The sequence below is a fragment of the Pelodiscus sinensis genome, chromosome 11, assembly GCF_049634645.1.
Source record: "Pelodiscus sinensis isolate JC-2024 chromosome 11, ASM4963464v1, whole genome shotgun sequence".
In the NCBI taxonomy this organism is placed as follows: Eukaryota; Metazoa; Chordata; order Testudines; family Trionychidae; genus Pelodiscus; species Pelodiscus sinensis.
This window is the reverse complement of record NC_134721.1, coordinates 33,842,935-33,862,214: the sequence shown is the minus strand read 5'-3', so window position 1 is coordinate 33,862,214 and position 19,280 is coordinate 33,842,935. Positions and strand designations below refer to the sequence as shown.

At 48.1% G+C, this 19,280-nt stretch overlaps 1 protein-coding gene across 6 annotated transcripts in view; it reads left to right on the top strand.

Moving 5' to 3' along the window:
• MARK2 (microtubule affinity regulating kinase 2) overlaps positions 1–19,280 on the top strand; it is a 117,699-nt gene that overhangs the window by 54,919 nt on the left and 43,500 nt on the right. The gene's annotated exons all lie outside the window — the stretch shown is intronic.

Sequence of the window (19,280 nt, the reverse complement as noted above, 5' to 3'; positions counted from 1 at the left end):
TGAGACGGAGGGTCACTCATGCAGCCCACTCACTAGCCTAGGTTGCCCATCATTGGTTTAGACTGTATGTCTCTCCAGTGGAATCCAAAAGTTTGGGTGCTTTTGGACAGTGTAGAGTTTTTCTTCTCCTGCTCTTGGAGATACTGTTGAATTAGGTTACTTGAATTATAAACTGTTTGGCCAAGGGACAGTATTTTTGTTGTATTTGCAAAGTGTCTCAAACAACGGGATTCCTAAGTGGTCCATTATACCAAAAATGATAGTAGCATGGTGGTTGGAATCTCTCCACTGACTGCTTCCTACCTTCCACAGCAAGTGCCAGTTATGAATCCTGGTGACATTACATGAGTTTCCTCCAGTCTGCATCTGCTCTCCTTTTATTTTCACCACAAACTGTTCTTTGTTCTGCGAGCATCTCCCACCTATTCACTCGTTCTTGCACTCACTTGTCCATGCTGTCTTCAGTGCTGTACCTGGAACTTGCTCAGCCTTAACATGATAGGCTTCCTCCCCTTCAGATCCATCATGGGCACTGTTGGGTCAAACAGGCCCTTTTTATAGCAATGGAGACCATATGAAAAATGCTACCTGGCCCCTTCAGACTTGCTAGCATCATCTGGACATGTCTCACCTAATCGATTCCTGGCCTTTTCTGGGGTCAGACATTGGTGGCCTCTTGAGGTCTCCTGTTCATGCCTTTACCATGTAACAGTTTATCTTCTGAGAACTCAAATGCTAGGATGACCAAATGCGGTAAACAGTTCTCTTATAACTTAAAAGCAAGGTAATTGTTTGGTTGTGCTGGGAAAATGGGATGGTCTTGAAATGGGATTGCGTCTTATAAAACCATACAGTAAAGCAGTGTTTCCCAATTTTATTTGGCCATGGAACCCTTTTAAACTTGGAAGAATTTCGAGGAACCCCTAAAGAGACAGAATCATCAGGCAGGTGAAAGGGGCTGGCTGGGATTGCCCCACACCCAAGCCTTTCACCCCCAGGCATCCTTTGGGGAGGTCAGAAGGACACCCCCCTCCCATTAATAGGGGAACATTGCTGGCTATTCCCCTTTGTCAGGGAGTGAGGGGAAATTGCAGAGTTTGCTTCATTCCAGTTCTGGCTGGGGAGCGCAGGGGGCAGACAAGCCTGGACCTGCCCCAGCTGAGGGACATGCATCCCTGCCCCAGCTGTAACTGTTGGAGCAGCAATGGCCTTGGAGAAGCGCTTCTCACCTGTCCTCAACTTACTGTGGTTAGAGGGGTTTGGGGTTGTCCTCTCTCCCCAGGGCAGCCTGCATACTGAACCCCTCATTCCCAGCCCCACCCCAGAGGAGCAATTTAAATGAAGCCTGGACATTTTCATTTTATTAAAAAAAAAAAAGAAGTTAAGGACCTGAGCAACACCAGGTAAATCTTCTTGTAATAGATATTATAGATATTTTTTCCTTTCCTTCTTTGCAAGCTGGAGTTGCCATTTAATCTGAAACATACATGGCACAAATGAACCCTTACAGTTCTTGACCCTCATGTAACCGTAAAAACTCTGCCCCCTTGATTTATCCAATAACTGAATTGTGATCTTGGTTCCCAATTGGCAAAGAGCTATGTGCCTCCTGTTTTCATTAGTCTTCCCTACCCCAGCCTGTTCATTTGCCTCATCCACCTAATATTTTGTCTGACAAACTAAGATCATGTGATGGGGCCCATCAGTTTCTCTGTGCAGCACCTGGCACAATGTTGACTAAAGTTTCTAGGTATCGCTGCAATATAAATGCTAATAACTGGAAGTTTTGGGGGTGATTGGTGCTTATAATTGCATTATATATTGGGATTTAGGCTGAGGCTTCCGTTAAAGCCCATTCCCTCTCCCACTGCTTCAGAACAAAAGGAGTTGTACTTAGAATATGGTGCTTCATACGTTTCAAAGCACTAGATTGTATGTAGCAGAGTTGCATTGGGAATAGAGACAACTGCAGCTGTCCCAGTAGATGATTTTTCAGGCCTTTCTCCTAAAAGTAATTACATTAGAATTCCTTGATCTGATTGTACAACACACCAGACTATTCTTCACTTTTGATTATTTCTGCATAATACAGCTGGTCTGTAAGAGTAGTTGCTCTTCCAGCAAAGCTGGCTTGAGGTTTCTTCTAAATTCAGTTAGAGTATTTTCTCCTTTTTATTTTAGCAAATCATTTAAACTGTGGCATAAACTCTATTTGTGCCTTGCTCCTGCCAGAAGTACAGTAATGTCTTTATTGCTTTTATTATCTCTCCTTGGACTTGTGCATGGAGCAAAAGATGCAAAGGAAGGTGATAGAAGATGAATACTTGCAGTAACCACATTGGTAGGGGAAGGGAACAGCAGCACAAGGGGGTTGGAAGCTTAATCATGGGGCCTGTTAATTAGTGGCAGGGTTTTCTTGCTGGCTGAGTGACCTCAAGCATTCTACCCTCAGGTTTGGAAAGGTTAATGCGTACCAGTTGTACCAATGTACTGACTGTGTGTCTCTTCAGAGACTTTTCTGCAGGCCACCCAACTAGCCTTCACTTGTGATTCATCCTTACTAGGTTTGAACAGGAAGTCTCACCTCTGATCTCCCTGAAGATAGTGTTCACTGTGAGTTAACATGGGTGATGGGCACTAGAGTCTGAGCACCCACATTAACCTCACCGAGGGGTGAGCAGCCATGCTGCAAAACCCTGCCTGAATGACTGTCTTCAGTGGTGCTGCACTTCTGCACATAGGTGCGGGGAAGTAGGAGTGGGAGGGGGGCTGCAGCATCCTCAGGCTTTGCACCCAGCATAGCCCTGTGCCAAGAGCCTTGGCTGCCCACCCTGCTTCTGCCACTTGGGGTCCGGGCTGCTGGCAGGCTCTACAGCTGCCTTCAACTGTGATCCCTGCTTAAGACAATGAAGGATGTAGACTGGTATGGGGGTGGGGGGGCACAGTTCAGCACTCTCACCCTCAAAATTGTTCCCATGCCACTGTTTCTCCACGTGTGACTAGTTCTTCTGGGGGCGTGTGTCCTGCAGTGATGAGCTTGAGCCCCTCTGATTCTTTACCAGTGAATTGTGGGGGAAGTCTTTGTGTGGGCATTTGGGCAGAATTGTGGGAAAGACAGTGGAGAATGATCCACACATGAGTGAGTTGGTCTCCATCCTCACTGCAAAGCTGACAGTTTACCAGCCTGAGTGGAAGCCTCACTTGGCTTTTAGCCTATAGGCCAGGGTGGGTTGGTCAGCTGTGTTTGAAAGCACCACTAAGCTTGGGTGAAAGGGATTTATATGTAGATTGGGTGGTGGGCATGAGTGGAACCCTTGGGTGGAAGCACAAGTTAACACTTAATGAAGAGGTATCCTGAGCTAATCTCTCCGCTGGAAAGACTGATGGTATGTTGTGTTACTGTGGTAACAGAGACCAGTGGCAGGTAACCCTGAGCTGTTCCGCTGACTATTCAAGCATCAGATCCAGACTTCTTGACAGAGAGAGAAGATAATCTGGGAGCAACACCCCATTGAGAGTGCTGTGAATCTTGCTTTGGAGTGTCTAATTCAGCCTCCAGGGAAGCCATGTCGTGGCCTGGCCTCCTTGCTGTGCTGAGTTGGTGAGGGAACAGCTCTGAGAGCAAGCAAAAGAGGTGTGTGAATTTGACAGTCCTGCACTTTGCACTCATTGCTGTCACTCTGCATAATCTGCCCAGGGATGCTGGTCAGGGCCAGTTGCACGTGTCCTGCTGTGAGGAGCCTGAACCTGATCACTTTAGAGTAGGAGGTGGTAACCTGACTCTCGGAAATTTCCTCCCTCCAATCCAGAATGGGACCAGGAAGAGGACTTTTGGCTTCATGCCATGACTCTGTGGCCTTGATCTCTGCCTTGTTTGTACCTTGAATTATATTCCAGTAGCATCTGTGAGCCCAGTCATGAACTAGGACCCCATTGTTCTGGGCTTTGTATAGATGAGAGAACTGGGGACTTACCCCAAAGAGCTCACAACATGTTTAAACTAGGAATGTTAGATACCAAGTATTTTAGTAATTTGTGTAGCTAAAACAATTTTTAGCAGTTACACAGTTGCTAAAATACTCCCCGAGGCAAGCTGGTGCCAGTGCATTCCTAGTCCCACTCCCAAGGAGCCCTCTGCCAGCTCCACGTTGCTGCCTCTGTATCAGAGGCAGCAGCATGGGATGGCAGGCGGAGCCTGTTGGCAAGGGGAGTGGGCAGAGTCTGCTTCCCCATGTGCTGCTGCCTCTGATATAGAGGCAGCTGTATGGGAGTGTGGGGGCTCCCCAAAGCCAGTGTTCATGGGGATCTAACTTTTAATCTGGCACCCTCTGATCACCAGTTCCTGCCTGTCCCCCATGCCTTTATGGGAGGCAGTTTGAGGGCAGGCGGCTCCATGGAGTGGCATGCACAGGGAGTGGCTTCTGGAATTGGCTTCTTCCTCCCCACCCTTGCTGCCTCTGATACAGGGGGAGGTTGCGGGTAGTAGTTTGGAGGCTTATCGGTTAATCGTTTAAACAGCTATACACTAACATCCCGAGTTTAAATATTGGTTTCCTATGCTGAATTGTCCTCTCCTATAACTGCCGTCTTGCCCTGGAACAGGATTGAAACTACAGCCGCTTCGTAAGGAATATGTTGGATTTAATTCAGTTTGTTTCCATCTGGTGCAGGCCTCTGGGGACACACTTAACCAAAAGAAGCAATTCTTAAATTAAATTATCTTATCAAAACTGCAACAAAGCTTTTTGGGGGCAGTCCTGGCTCTTGGCAGGATGAAGGCTCCTAGGTCATGTCTGTTTTAGAAATGTTTCACCCAAATCTATTCACAGTCACCTTAAGCTAAACCTCCAAAAAAAAACCACATTTGAAACTAAATTGGAGTATCCACAAGAGAGATTTATGAGTTTAAGGCAGTGTGTTTTAGGGCATGTCTACACTTGACATTTAATACCTCAAAAGTCCCTTTTTTGCACGAAAACTGCAGGAGCATCTACACCTGCTAATGGCTTTTTGTGGTCACTGTTTTCTTGGCAAGTGCTTACTTATTTGGCCAAGCAGGGCTGTCCCTGGAAATTTTGGTGCCTTGCTCCAGTGTTTCCCAACCTTTTTTATACCGCAAACTGGCAAACCCATTCACAAACTTTTGGCAGACTGGCAACATTTTATTTACACATCTGCATATTTATTATGCAAATAATTAACATGCAAACATGCAAAAAAAATGTTACCGGTCTGCCAAAAGCCCTGGCCCGCAGAGCCGCTGCGAACAGTTAGCTTTAGCTCCAGCAGTCGCCACGTGGTGGGCAGCTACCATGGCTGAAGCTAGCTGTTCACGGCAGCGCTGGGGCTGGGGTACACCCCTGCTCCCTTAGCTCTCCAGTGCCAGCCCTAGCTCCTAGCGACCCCTACACTACCCCCCCCCCAGCGCCAGCCACTAACCCCAGAGTCCGTTGCACCCCCCCATGCCAGCCTCCCACCCTCAGAGCCCCCCAGTGCCAGCCCCCATCCCAAATGCCTCGGTGTCAGCCCCTACCCCTTACAGCCTCCCACCACCAGACCCCCCCAGTGCCAGGCACCTGTTTCCAGAGCATCACTGCACCCAATCCCCTTTGGACCTCCCCCAGTGCCAGCCCACAGTCCCTAATATTAGCCCTGCCTTCAGCCCCCCACTACTAGCTCCACTTCCAGAGCCCCCCAGTGCCAGCTCCCCACCATGGGTGCCCCAGTGCCCCCCAGTGTCAGCCCCCCGCCCCTTAGAGCGCCCCAGCACTAGCCCCACCCCCTCACCTAGCCCTACACTGCCTCCCAGCCACCAGCTGAGTGCTGCTGCCCAGGTTGCAGCTGCTGTAAGGCTGCCATGCTGGGCTCTGTGCAGCCCTTCTGCTTCTCAGCGAACCGCTCTTCTCCCGGACGCAGGAGACCCCAACCCTGCCCGGTGCTGGTTGGCTGAGAGGCGGAGCAGGATACACCTCTCCCAACAGCTGTGGCGGAAGGAGAGGATCTGGGTGGTGTACCCCAGACCCGGCAGTCAGTGGTTCGTGGCCTAACACCGGACCACAAACTGGCAGTTGGGAACTATTGCCTTACTCAACCCTGTGAGGCGATGGGAGGCTGCAGGGGTAAGAGCTGTGGGGGCAGGAGCAGGGCAAGGAGGGAGCAGAGGTTGGGCCCACACTCACTAGCAGCAATGAAAAGCAGAGCAATCTGGCCCCAGGCCACTGTGCTCCCCCAGTTCCTGGGAGGGGGCAGGGCAGGGGCTTGGAAGAAAGGGTGGAGTGGGGGTGCCCCGGGTCATGCACGCCCTAGGGATGGCCCTTCTCAGCACAGCCTGCGGAAAGGCCAGCTGATAGATGGGGCTGGCTGCCCAAAATTTTGCTGTGCCTATATGGCTGCGTATTTTGCATACTGGTAGGGATGGCCTTGTGGCCAGGTGACAATGGCTGCTCCTCAGTGCTCTGCTCTCATTGGGGATAGAAAGCTGCAAATGTGAACGTGATTTGATGCCTGTGGAAATCAAAGAGAACACAAACTAGTGCTTTTCTTTTCTCAGTTCCCTATTACTAGTGAAACTAACAGTGCAAAACTTTGCAAGTGCAGACCTAACCTTAAAGATCCCTTTGGGTTACACTTTCTCGCATAGACTAGCACTGAGTTGGCGTTCACTTTATGTGGCTAGTGGAGGAATGTACAGTTCTGTCTGTCTAGTGGAGTAAACACTGCAATGTGACTGGGTTCTAGTCCAAGCTCTACCACGGGCCTGACGGGTGGACACTAGGCAATCACTTTGCCTCCCTGTGCGTGGGTTATACCATCTGTAAAGTGGGGTAACAATATTGACTCTGTAAAATGACATGAGATCCATGGATTAAATTTAAAGGTAGGTTCAAGTCACCCCATAGTAGGTAGTTATGAAATAAGATGCCCCAAACAGAACTTTCTTCCTAAGCCCTGTTAGTCGGCAGTCAGTTTACACTCTGAAGCATGAGGATTGATATCACTGTACAAACTTTTGTACACAGTCTAATGTGACTGTGGGTTTTTATTATCCATTAAATATCTAAACCTTGTTTGAGATTTAGGAACTCATCTAAGGCATTTGTACTCACACAAGGGGCACCAACCTGAAATCCAAGCTGTTTAAGATTGCTCCAGGTGCAACACGTGCTCCTGAATTTTTTTTCCATTTTTTGTGGGTTTTTTTGCAGTTACCTTTTCCTACTCAACTGTTCCCCAAACGAATTCTCTTATTACCATATAGAAGACCCACCCCTAGGGAAATGGCTACCTTCAGATAATGGTGGAGCAGAGCATATGCCAACTGCTGTGAAATGTGCAAAGTAAACAAAAGTAGTAATCTCATTTACAGCTAAAAGTAGGATAAACATTTCCAAGCAGCAGCATCATTAAGTTGATAGTGTCCCTTGAAGCATGATGATGAAATCCAGGTCTAGATATGATGCTTCAGTGCAAAATTCCCTATCCAGCAACTTGCATATGTGACCGCTATCTCAGAATAAGATGATCACAGGCAGCTGTATTTTTAAAGTCTCTCACCAAATGCTGCCTTGCAGTGATCCAGGTGTCTTCCTTGTGTTGTGGGCAGTGTAGTCCAATTTGGGATTGGACTTCAAGGTGAAAATGGGTGGGGTAAGGTTTCTGGAGGGCCTGCATGCATCATCCTTGACTCTATTCCAACTACCAATAGAATGTAGAAAATGGTTTACAAACCTCTCTGTGCTTGTTATTGCCAGATTGGATGCTCAGTCCAAATGAGAGTAAGTTAACTCTTGTCTGGATGTGGGCTACATCTTAAGAGATGCTTCTCCTCCTCCTCAGGATTGCTATTCCCCTTCACTACTGGGGGGGATCAAAGAACAACCCTGTGGTAATTACAGTGGTTGCTGATTTGGAAAAGCAGCATTAGGAATGTGGTGGTAGTTTTCTTGACTGGGAAATACAGAATATGCTATATGACCTGCCAGCTATCCAGCTTTCCACCAAATGTGCCTCAGACCACTAGCGGTCAATGAACCACAGTTAACTAATGAGACTAACATCCCCTCAGGATGTTATTTATTCTGTGATAGCCCTTCACTAAAAGAATGTTAGCTCAGGTGTCTTGGAGGTAAGCAAAGCTTAATAGATCCATCGTTTAAGGCCTGTAGGGATCATTAGATCATCCAGTCTGCCCTTCTGTTTTTCACAGGCTGAAGAGTTTTTCCCCCAATCCCTTTTATTGAGCCCAGAAGCTTACGTAAGGCTAATACATCTTTCAGAAAGACATCCAGCCTGGATTTGAGATGGAGAATCCACCACTTCCCATGGGAGTCTTTTCAGTGGTGAAAGGTGCTTTGTTTCTGATTTGAATTTCAGCTTCCACCATTGGTTGTTCTTGTGTCTTTTTTTCTGCCCTTTTGTTCCCAGTATTTTCTCCCTGTAAAGGTACATGTACACTGTCACTTCTCAATCTTGTGGGGATAAAGAGCTTAGGTCTTAGCTTAGGCCTCTTGCCATAAGACTTTTTCTTCCACCCTTACATTTTTTTTAACTTTTTTGTGCAACCTCTAATTTTTCAACATCCATTTTTAAAAGTTGGGTACTAGGGCTGCAGGCAGTCTTACCAATGGTGTATACTGTGATGAAATCACCTCTGTTTCAACTTGCTGCGCCCCAGATCGTACATCCAAGGATCACACTAGCTCTTTTTTCCACACTCTCATGCTGGGAGCTGTCACTGAGTGTTCTGAGAGAGGATACAGTTGAGTAGATTTTGACTTCAGCGATTCTGACCTTGAATGAATCAGAGGCTTTAGCCTGTTTGTCAACCTGCAGTAAAGCAACATCTGGAGAAATGTGGCATCTGGCACCCAGTTCTGTGCTAACTCTTGGGTTCTGTCCCTGCTTTAAACACCCACTTTTGGAAGCAAAAATCCATAGTTGTGAAGAATTCTGCAAGTAGAGGAGATCACAAGTGTACATTGCAACTGTGAAGAGGCTGTTGGGGCTTCCCCAGGGAATCTCAAGTCTAGGCACTGATGTAGCTGGAGAAGAAGCTGGGCCTTGATAGTCTTATCCAAGGGCCACAGGTTGGGGAGGAGCAGCCAGCTGGTTCACACTTGGCCCTTCAATAGATCCTGTAAAACAGCTGATATGACTAAACTCAGTGTGTCCCAACCAGTCTGTGATCTAGCCTGCACTTTGGTTGGCCAAGGGAAAATTCTCTTCTCCAGTTGGGTGGTAATAGCTTCAAATAGAAGAATAAATAAAGTAATGTCGTAAAAGGATTCAGCCTCAGTTTTTTGGCAGAGCTGCAGTGTATTGTTGCCTCCTGTTTCAGCCAGTTCAACCAGCTGCTTATTCGTTTTTGGACCGTGGTGAGGATCAGACTATTGAGAGGGTACCCCTCTCGCCTTGGATCATCTAGCACTCAGTTCTTTTATCCTTTCAGATACTCCAGGGCTGTTCAACACATGGCCCACATACGGTCCACAGCCCATTTGTTTGCAGCCCACGGCGCGGTTTGGGTTTACGTGGGGCTCAACACGCGACCCGCGGGTGGGATCCTTTGCACATGGCCTCCACTGGGAACATGCTCCACAATGGCAAGGCTTCTCCCAGGCAGGGTGAACATTGGAAGATGCGAGCGGGATGGGCTGGCTGGAACAGACGGGTACAGAGTGTTGGTGTTTCTAGCCCCCAGGAAGGAGGTGCTGGGAGCGCCAGGGCATTGTGGGAAGTGCTCTGTATTCATGCCCTGCAGTGTGAAACAAGCTATTTGCATATATATTTGCATATATGTGCAACCCCACTTAAGTTGTGTCCCTCAGCATGTGCTGTGAGTGTCATTGCAGCCCCCGGGGCTTCCAAAGTTGAGTAGGCCTGAAATACTCTTGGCTGTCAGCCTGAGAGCCTCCTTCTCTGAAGTTCTGGTCACCTGAAATGACCTCCCCAATTTCTTTGCTTTCTTAGCGCTCTCTTGTCTCCTCTCAGACTCAGCTGGAACTGTGTGTTCTGTTGTCTGGGCTCTGTTTGCTCTCCCTCTGGTATTGATGAAGTAACAGTAGCATTAGTGTGTTTGCTATAGTTACAGTTGTGTGCAGACTTCCAGTGCATTCCTAGAGGGATGAATAACCAGGGTGTTGGTAATTGGAGTGTTAGATATTGCTTCCAAGGATCGGCACCGAAAGCACTGGCTGGGAGCTTGGGAAACTTGGGATCAAGTCTCTGCTCTGCCACAGAGTCACCGTGTGACCTTGGTCAAGTTACTCAAGCTCCAAAATCACTTGAGTGCTCTGGAAAATTTCACTAAGTCATTATGAAAAGTGATTCTGGAAGAGATTCCTAGTGTTTGAATCACTTTTAAAAATTTGACTTGGGGTGTTTTGAAAAATGTGTCCTTAGTGTCTGTGCCCTGGCTGCCCAGCTGTAAAATGGGAATAATAGGAATTCAAACCAGAAGTGTTGAGAGGATGAATACATTTAAGCTGAGGTGCTCAGAGCCTATGGGAATGGGGGGGATTAGAAGGAAGGAGAAATGCAGATAAGTCTGCTTGGAAGGATGTTTCAGCCAGGCAAAGTAAGAAAGATGCTGCTTCTGAACTTCCTAGAGTTTCATTTAAGCATATTTACTTTGTATATTTAGACACATCATATTGACAATTTGTGTTTTAATGGCCATCAAGCTTTAACTTTTTGAACCTCATCATCTACAGCCATTAAATAATTGTTATCCCCATATGATTTTCTGCAGTTGGGAAAAGTAAATTTTAAAAAATGCTTAAAACGTCCATGTTACCTATTAAAACTATTTTTAAAAATGGAATCCTGCCAAACCTACGTATAATACCTTCTGTTGAATATTCAGTTGTGCGTAAACTGGCAATGTAAATGATATTGTGTACATTGCTTCCACACACTGCAGCCGAGGACATCTGAAGTCTTGATTTTTAACGGGGTATTCAGAAATATCATCAATACTTAGCTTTTACAGAGTACTCTTATTAGTAGCACTCAAAGCACTTTACAAAGGAGAGCAGTATCATCACCTCTATTTTAGGGAGGGGAAACTGAGGTACAATGAAGGGATTTTCCCAACATCACCCAGCAGGCCAGGGGTAGAGACAGGAATAAACACAGGTCTCTTAAGTCCCAGTCCAGTGCCCTGTTCACTAAGTCATATTATCTCTCCAGCACAAGCCTGTTGCGAGGGTGGACTGAATGCAGTTGTAGACTATTATTTGCTTGTTACGTCTTTTCTTGGTGACCTCAAAAGCAGCAGTTGTCAGGCTGTGCCAAGAAATATACCTCAATGCAAGTCCATTGTCTGCAAACCAAATGACCCAGCCCTGCTTGCTTTGTGGCTGCACTAGGGATGTTAAATTTCATTTAATCAGCTAATTGAGAAATTTCCATCGACTACTTGATTAGTCGATAAGGATGGAAACTGCAGAGCCACAGCCGGGTAAACTCCTGAGCCTGCTACAGCTCTGCCTTTTAAATGGAGTAAGATATTTAAAAGGCAGAGGACGGGGCACAAGCTGGGAATCAGCTGTCCTGACTGTTAGTCCCAGCTACGCCCCTGCCCCACCATGGAGATGGTACTGGTAGGAACTGGCTTTTAAGCATATGCTTATCGGGAAGTCGACTAGTCGTTTACATCCTTAGGCTGCATCTTCTTCATGGCATGCAGGATTTACTTAAATCAGATTGATGCATCTTCCCTTGGGAGGTTGTACTTGACATACTAGCCAGAGCTGGGATTGGGTTGCAAGCAGCTGTTCTCTGTCTGAGACGATGTCTTGGCTGCTCCTTTGGCTTAAGGGAATAGGGACGTTCAGGGTGGCCTCCTTGGCTCTTAAATCCCACCCTAAAGTGGAGCTGCTGCCTGTTTGACACACAGCTTGTGGAAGAGGACTGAGTTTTTCTGCTTCAAGTGACAGGCAGAAAAGTTTAAAGGAGGGACAGAAAAGATAAAAGGTGGTTGCTGAGCAAATGAGGCTAAGAGACTTTCAGTGGCTGCAAATCCCTGGTTACAGGGCTTCCCCGCTATGTTGTCCTGGTATACATCTGTTCCTCACTAAAGTTGTTGATGCTTGTAGGAATTGATGCATTATAAGTCCTCCCATTCCTTGCTCTTAAGTCGTGCAAAAAAACCCCAACACCCTAATTTGTGCAAATGGAAGTCAGACGCAAGAGAAAAAAATCCCTGGTTTAAGTAGTTTTACTATAAGTCCAAGTTTTTTGGAATGTATCTTGGACTTATAGCAAGGAAAGCCTGTACTATTATTAAAGCCCAAGTAGCAACATACTAGTTTTATATGGCATGTCTGCAAGTCTAATGGAGCACGAATTGAGCGAGTTAATGGCAGAAGTGTGGCCATGCTGTCATTTCTCAGGGGGACGTCACTTACTAAACATTCTGGAGTCCACATGGGGAGACAGAACACATGGCCTTACCTTGGGGAAGATTGCTGTTAGTTAATAGTCTCTGGCAAGCTACAGGAAGGTCTAATGGGCAGAAGAAAGTATGCAAAGGGTGAGGGAGGTTGTGGTTGACGCATTGATGCTTATTGTTCCCAGGAGGTACTCCTGAGTAGTTCAACATGTTATACTATTTCACTGTTCTCTGGGCTATGGCTCGTGCCACTCAGAGATTGTAGAATTAAATAGCTCTGTAAGGAAAGGAAACCTCCTTACAGCAAAGATCCAGGCTTCAGGAAGGGAGCAGGGCTGTGGTGATTCTGTGTATGAATCCTGCCCCTACCGTCCCTCTGGTTCCGCAGTTTCAAATTCCAACCTCCTCCCCTTCCCAGATAAGAGTTCCAGCATGAGGCTTCTGAACAGATCTCCAGACTGGTCTTAATGGGACAGCAGAAACTCTGAGCCATCATAGTAGTGGGACTCATTGTAGTGTTCCCTTCCCAGTTATACAACGTGGGAAGGATTTTAAGTATTGGGTAACTGACTAATCGAATAGTTGATAGGGCACTTCTGCGTGGAGCCTGGGCTCAGCTGGGTACCCTATGGTGACTTTTCAAAGCAGCAGCGCCACATGGAGCCAGGGATCAGCTGGGGATTCCCCAGCTAATCCCAGGTTCCATGCAGCGCTGCCACTTTGAAATGCTGTGAGGAGCTGGGGACACCCCAGCTGGCCCTAGGCTGCACATAGTGTTTCAAAGTGGCAGCGCCACATGGAGCCCAGGGTCTGGCTCCAGGCTTCAAGGGTGCTGCTGCTTTGAATTAACCCCTCTTCTATTCCCCCCCTTTTGTTGTCTCTATCTGATAGAGGCAGAGGGGGCAGAAGCGACTAGTCAACTATCTTGTCGACTATTGGATAAGCATATGCTTATTGGATAGTCGACTAGTCCTTACATCCCTACAATACAGGCCAGTTGTGTACCAGACACCAGAAATGGCTGCTGTTGGCTAGAAGGGATTATAGAACAGAGTGTTAGGCCTTTGCAAGGAGTTTTGCTGTGTAAGGGGGTGTGGGCTAGGGAGTAAAATTCCATTTAAAATGTTAACCTGCTAAACTATATGGTTAACTAGTTAACCGGTCAGTAAGGCAATGCTTACTGGGTAACCGGTAGGGATGTCAGTGCTTAGATGACTACACAATTAACCAATAAGCCTGGGCTTATGTATCAGAAGCAGCAAGGGGGAGGCAGGAGCTAGTGCCTGTGAAGAACTGCCTTTTAAGCTGGTTCTCCATGAGCACCCGATCACTTGGAGCTGCTTCTCTCCCTGCATTGCTGCCTCTGATAAAGAGGCAGCAGTGAGGAGGGTGAGGGGGACAGGTGGGAGTCAATACATGTGGGAAGCCAGCTGCCTGCGTGTATTGGCTCCTGTGGAACCGCCCACCCCTCCACACTGCTGCCTCTCTCTGAGGCAGCAGCATGGGGGTGCAGGTGGGAGCCATTATGCATATGGAGCTGGCTTAAAAGCTGGCTCCCCTCAAGCACTGCCTCCGTGCTGCTGCCTGTATCAGAGGCAGTAGTGGGGGGTGGGGGAGGCTGCTGTGGGTTTGGGCTTGCCACAGACAGAGGCTGCTCCATGGATGCCAACACAGCCTCTGTGTGCAGAGAGCCAGTTTTTAAACAGGCTCCCACTTGCCACCCTGCGTTGCTGCCTGTGATAGAGTTGCAGCAGTGCAGGATGGTAGGGGGCTCTCTGGAAGTGGGGCTGAAAATGTGCTGGCTGCTGGCCCTGTCCTTGGAAAACATGAGGTTACATGACTATTCAGATACATGTTTGTTTACCTCAGTAGTGCCCTTGGCTTGGAGTTCTCTGTCTATCTAGCCTCTGCCCAGTTGGCAGAGCTTCTCTTCGGGCTTAAACAACAGCCTTTTGTTATCTCTGGCCGTGGCTAATTTAGTGGTGGTCTTGGAAGAGCAGGAGGTGGCTGTGGTAGGGGATGGAGGAGAGGACACTTCACTCCCACACCTGCAGTTACCACCACCCTTCCTATTTAAGACATGGAAACAGATTTGTCTAGCTAAATGTGCCAGCCTTTTTCTCACATGGTTCAAGTGAGCGGAAGGCACCGTTGGAAGGTGTTCAGCTCGAGGCTTCTAGTGAACTTTGTGCTTTTATTCTCCCACCACCCCTTAGTTCTTGAAACTACCTGGAGAGCAAAATGTCGGTGGGAGATGAATTGCCTACTTGACTTCGATGGACCTAGGAAGCTGACTGCATGCAGAATTTTCAGGGTTGGCGTTCAGAGGGGGTGTGAATGGAATATAGAGGAGAGCAGAGGTGGAAGGAAGGAGCAGTGTCTGCATTTTCCAAACCCCACACAGGAGAAATGGTCTTGTCAGCTGGAAACTGTTTCTCCCGGGACTTCTCCATGAAGGGGTCAGGGAAGGAGGTCCCATTCCCCTAATCCTGTTGCTAGTAACATGGTAGATCAATAGCAGATGACTGAAGGCCTCTATGTAGCCCTAGCTAAAGAGCAGTGCTGACAGTTGTGATGCAAGGGAGCACTTCCCACAGCCACAAGCAGTTACATCGACTTTGACCTGCTAGGAACACTCTGGGTTTGATGTCAGCCTCATTGTTGTGCACATGCACTCACCCATCATGGGGGGCAGTGCTTCAGTGACAGAGTGTAAAAACAGTACTGCTGCTGTGGGAAGCTGCCCTTGATCTAATACAAGGGTGGTTGGAGAGGCAGGAACTGCCCCACCTTCAAACCTCAAACTATATAAAGCATTAGCCTTGTATGGAGAAATGACAAAAAGATGAAGGGACTTGTCTGAAGTCTCACAGGCAGTTGAGAAAAGAATCCAGGAGTCCTGGTGCTGCCAGTGCCTTAGTAAAACTGCTAGGTCTCCTTCAGCTGGGGTAGGAGCCCTGACTCCTACTCTCCCTTCTAACCCATTAGACCCCACTCTCCTTACAGAGCTGGGGTTAGAGCCCAGGAGCCCTGCACCCCATCTGCACTACTAGATTGTATTGTCCAGTTGTTGCATCGGTCACTTTCCCATTCTGCAAAGGCTCTCTTGTCTAGGCTGCTCTCCACACCTGGCCAGGGAGGTTCTGCTTACTGCAGGCTTCCTATTCGCATAAGAGCTGTGTATGGCTCTAGGACAGAATAGAGGCCTTACTCTCCTGCTGTTCAGCAGTTCTCTGTTGAAAGCACCTATTAGTGAAGCAGACAGGCGACTGAAGGAACATAATATGCTTGAAGATGCAAGTAATTCTGACAGTGCCTCTGGCTCTGTGACTCCTGCCATCAGCATCAGTACCCTCTCACATTAGCACTGTGTATAGATGCTGTGCATCTGCTGTCTGTCACATTAAAAGGTTAACCCCTTGGCAACTTGAATCAGCTCTTCTCTCTCATGCAGAAATACAAGGATCTGAAAGGACGCTGCTGGAGAAGTTAAGTTGGCAGTCGGTGTGAAAGACAGGTTTCAAAAGGGCTCGTGAGTCATCTGTGTGCAGCAAGTGCTGGGGAGACCATGAGGATTCTGCGCATGTTAGGGTGTGGAAAGGAACTTTGTTTCAGACTTTGTTCTTCTTTCCATGTGCTGGGACTAGCTTCATTGATCCTTGGTGTCTTTGCCTCATGGTGCTCTCCTAGGAAAGGGATGGGATTTATCCCTTCTCTGTAGTGTTACAGTCTGATCTGTGCAGTCAGTGCTCTTTGTTGTCATTCTGGTTTCCCCCGCCAAATCTGACTATTAGGAGCTCTTCAGAGCAAGGAGCATCTTTTTGTTGTGTCTGTACAGCGCCTGGCACGTTGGGCCTCTGTCTATGACTGGACTTCCTAGGGGCCTCTGCCATCCTGCTACTAATAGAAACCTGTCATCTTGCCAAGAAGTTTTCCAAGAACACACTTGTATTTGTATGTATCCGAGGTGCAGACAGTTGAAGATTCTAGGCCAGGGGTCAGCATCCTATGGCTTGTGAGCCAAATATGGCTCACTAGGGAGTCAGATATGACTCTTTTGAAGCTTGAGCCCAACCCCCCTCCCCCCCACGTGCTCCCCCTGCAGTATGGAGCCAGTGCTGGCACTGAAGCCTTATAGCCTTCTGCAAAATTGGAACATCAGTGCCAGCTCCTGCGGGGAGGTGGACAGGGGGAGAAAGCCCCGAGCCTCCTCATCAGATCTGGTGTGCAGAAACAAATGGAGCAAAAAATGTCTTGATGCGCTGCTCTCTTCCTTCCCTTGGCATGTGGGAAACAAGCAGCCAAAAATGAGTCCATGCACACTGGCCTTTTTCATCTCTTGGGAAACACTTCTCTGGAGGCTTCCAGGGAATGGGAGCAGCAGGAGGCCCTGTTACACAATACCTGCCATGTGGCACAAAACCAAGTACCTCCCCAACCCCTTTTGCCCAGACCCCAACTCCTTCACTTACCCCATGGCCAGATGCTCTCTGCCCCCTGGCAAAGAATCTCCCCTGCCCTCTGACCAGGAATCACCCCCTGGCCAGGCAGCAAGCCCCCAGCCTGCACCTGCCTCCTGGCAAGGCAGCCTGCCTGCTCCTGGCTCCTGCCCCCTGCCCTATGGCCAGGTAGCTGGCCCCCTGGCCAGACCTTGCACCCTCACCCCTTTCTACAGCCCACCTCCATCCACCCAGATTCTACATTCCCATCCCTATTCCATTCACTGGCAGCCCTGTCCCACACACTTAACTCTTCATTTTAGCCCCCCCCCTCCCGCTGAGCCTGGGGGGCCCACAAAACTGACTAACTCTGGAACCCCAAAAGAGTAAATCTGGCCTGACACCTTCAATCTCAGTCCTCCTTGCACCTTCCCTCATCATGGGACTGGAGCACCAGGGGGATTGAATGGTTTCAGTTGGGGGTCACATCAGTGAGGGTTTGGGGTTTTTGGAGAGTGTAAATTTTTTTTTTTTTTTTTTGCTTCTCACTTGTGTGGTCCCCAACTGATTTTTCTGTGGGTTAGTGGCCCCTGACCCAAAAAAGGTTCCCCACCCCTATCATAAATCAAGACAATTTTGAAACCTTTTGTGTTGGACATATTTTACTTAATTGAAAAATGAAGCCTGGCTAACAAGCCCCCATTTGGGCCCAGCCCCCATCTAGCCACAGCATCATAACACTCCTGCACCACCACCCCCACACCAACCCTGAGCCCATCATACACCTGAACCCCCTGCCCTGAGCCCCTCATACTTCCACATCCCCAGGCTCTTGCACTCCCACATTCCCAGTCCCCTGCCATAAGATTGACAGAAGAAAGCCTGAATGCATGCCTGAAGTTGGATTTGACCAGTTATGATGTAGACGTCAAAGAAATGTGAAAAGTTGCAGCAGCAAAAGTCCCATTAAGTAGTCTGTGAGTACGTTTCATTTATGCTATTATTAATCATGATGTCACTTATCAATAATATTACGTTGGATATTTTCGGTCATGCAAATGGACATTCTTATACAGCTTTTTGTTGCCCACTTGTTCTGAATTTTGATGTAGTTTGGCTCTCTGGTTTGAAAAGGTTGCTGACCCCTGTTCTAGGCCACCATCTCCATTTGGTCTCCATAAATCCAATTACAGCTGCAATTGTTATGGTTAATATCAGAATGGAGAGGGGTAACTAGTGGTGGTCTCTATGGGTCCGTACTATTCAGCCTATTAATAAATGATCTGGAGAAAGGGGTAAACAGTGAGGTGGCAAAATGTGCAGATGGTACCAAGCTACCCAAGATAGTTAAGACCAATGCAAACTGTGAAGAGCTTCAAAAAGATCTCACCAAACTAAGTGATTGGGCAACAAAATGACAGATGACATTTAATGTTCATAAATGTAAAGTAATGCACATGGGAAAAAATAATCCCAACTGTGCATACAATTTGTTGGGGACTAATTTAACTACATCTATTCAAGAAAGAGATCTTGGCGTCATTAAGTTCTCTGAAAACATCCACTCAATGTGCAGTGGCAGTCAAAAAAGCAAACAATGTTAGGAATCATTAAAAAAGGGATATAGAATAAAACAGAGAATAGCTTATTGCCTCAATATAAAACCATGGTACGCCCACATCTTGAATACTGCATACAGATATGGTCGCCTCATCACAAAAAAAGATATATTGGTATTGGAAAAAGTTCAGAAAAGGGCAACAAAAATGATTAGGGTTTTGGAACGGGTCCTATATGAAGCAAGATTAAAAAGACTTGGACTTTTCAGCTTAGAAAAGAGGAGACTAAGAGGGATATGATAGTTCTATAAAAGCATGACTGGTGTGGAAAAAGTGAATAAAGCAGTGGTCCCCAACCTTTTGAGGTTGTCGGGCGCCAGGGGACGTGGCCAGGCGCCCGGGGGCGTGGCCGTTCGCCCGCCGGGCGCCCGGGGGCGGCCCCCCCATAGCCGCATGCCCGGGGCAGGGGCCCCCCCATAGCCACGGGGCTGGGGCCCCCCCATAGCCGCGCGCCCGGGGGCCGGCGCTTCCCCCCTCCCCGCCCGCAAGCGCCGCGCTCCCGGGGGCTGGCACTTCCCCCCTACCCCCCCCGCAAGCGCCGCGCGCCTGGGGCTGACGCTCCCCGCAAGCGCCGCACCATGTGCCCGGGGCCAGGCCAGCCCCGAGCACCTGGCGGGCACATGCAAATGCCCCCGCGGGCGCCATGACGCCCGCGGGCACCGTGTTGGGGACCACGGGAATAAAGAAAAATGATTTTCTTATAACCATAACATAAGAACTAGGGGTCACCAAATAAAATTGAGTAGCAGGTTTAAAACAAACAAAAGGAAGTTTTTCTTCACACAGTGCACAATCAACCTGTGGAACTCCTTGACAGAGGATGTTGTG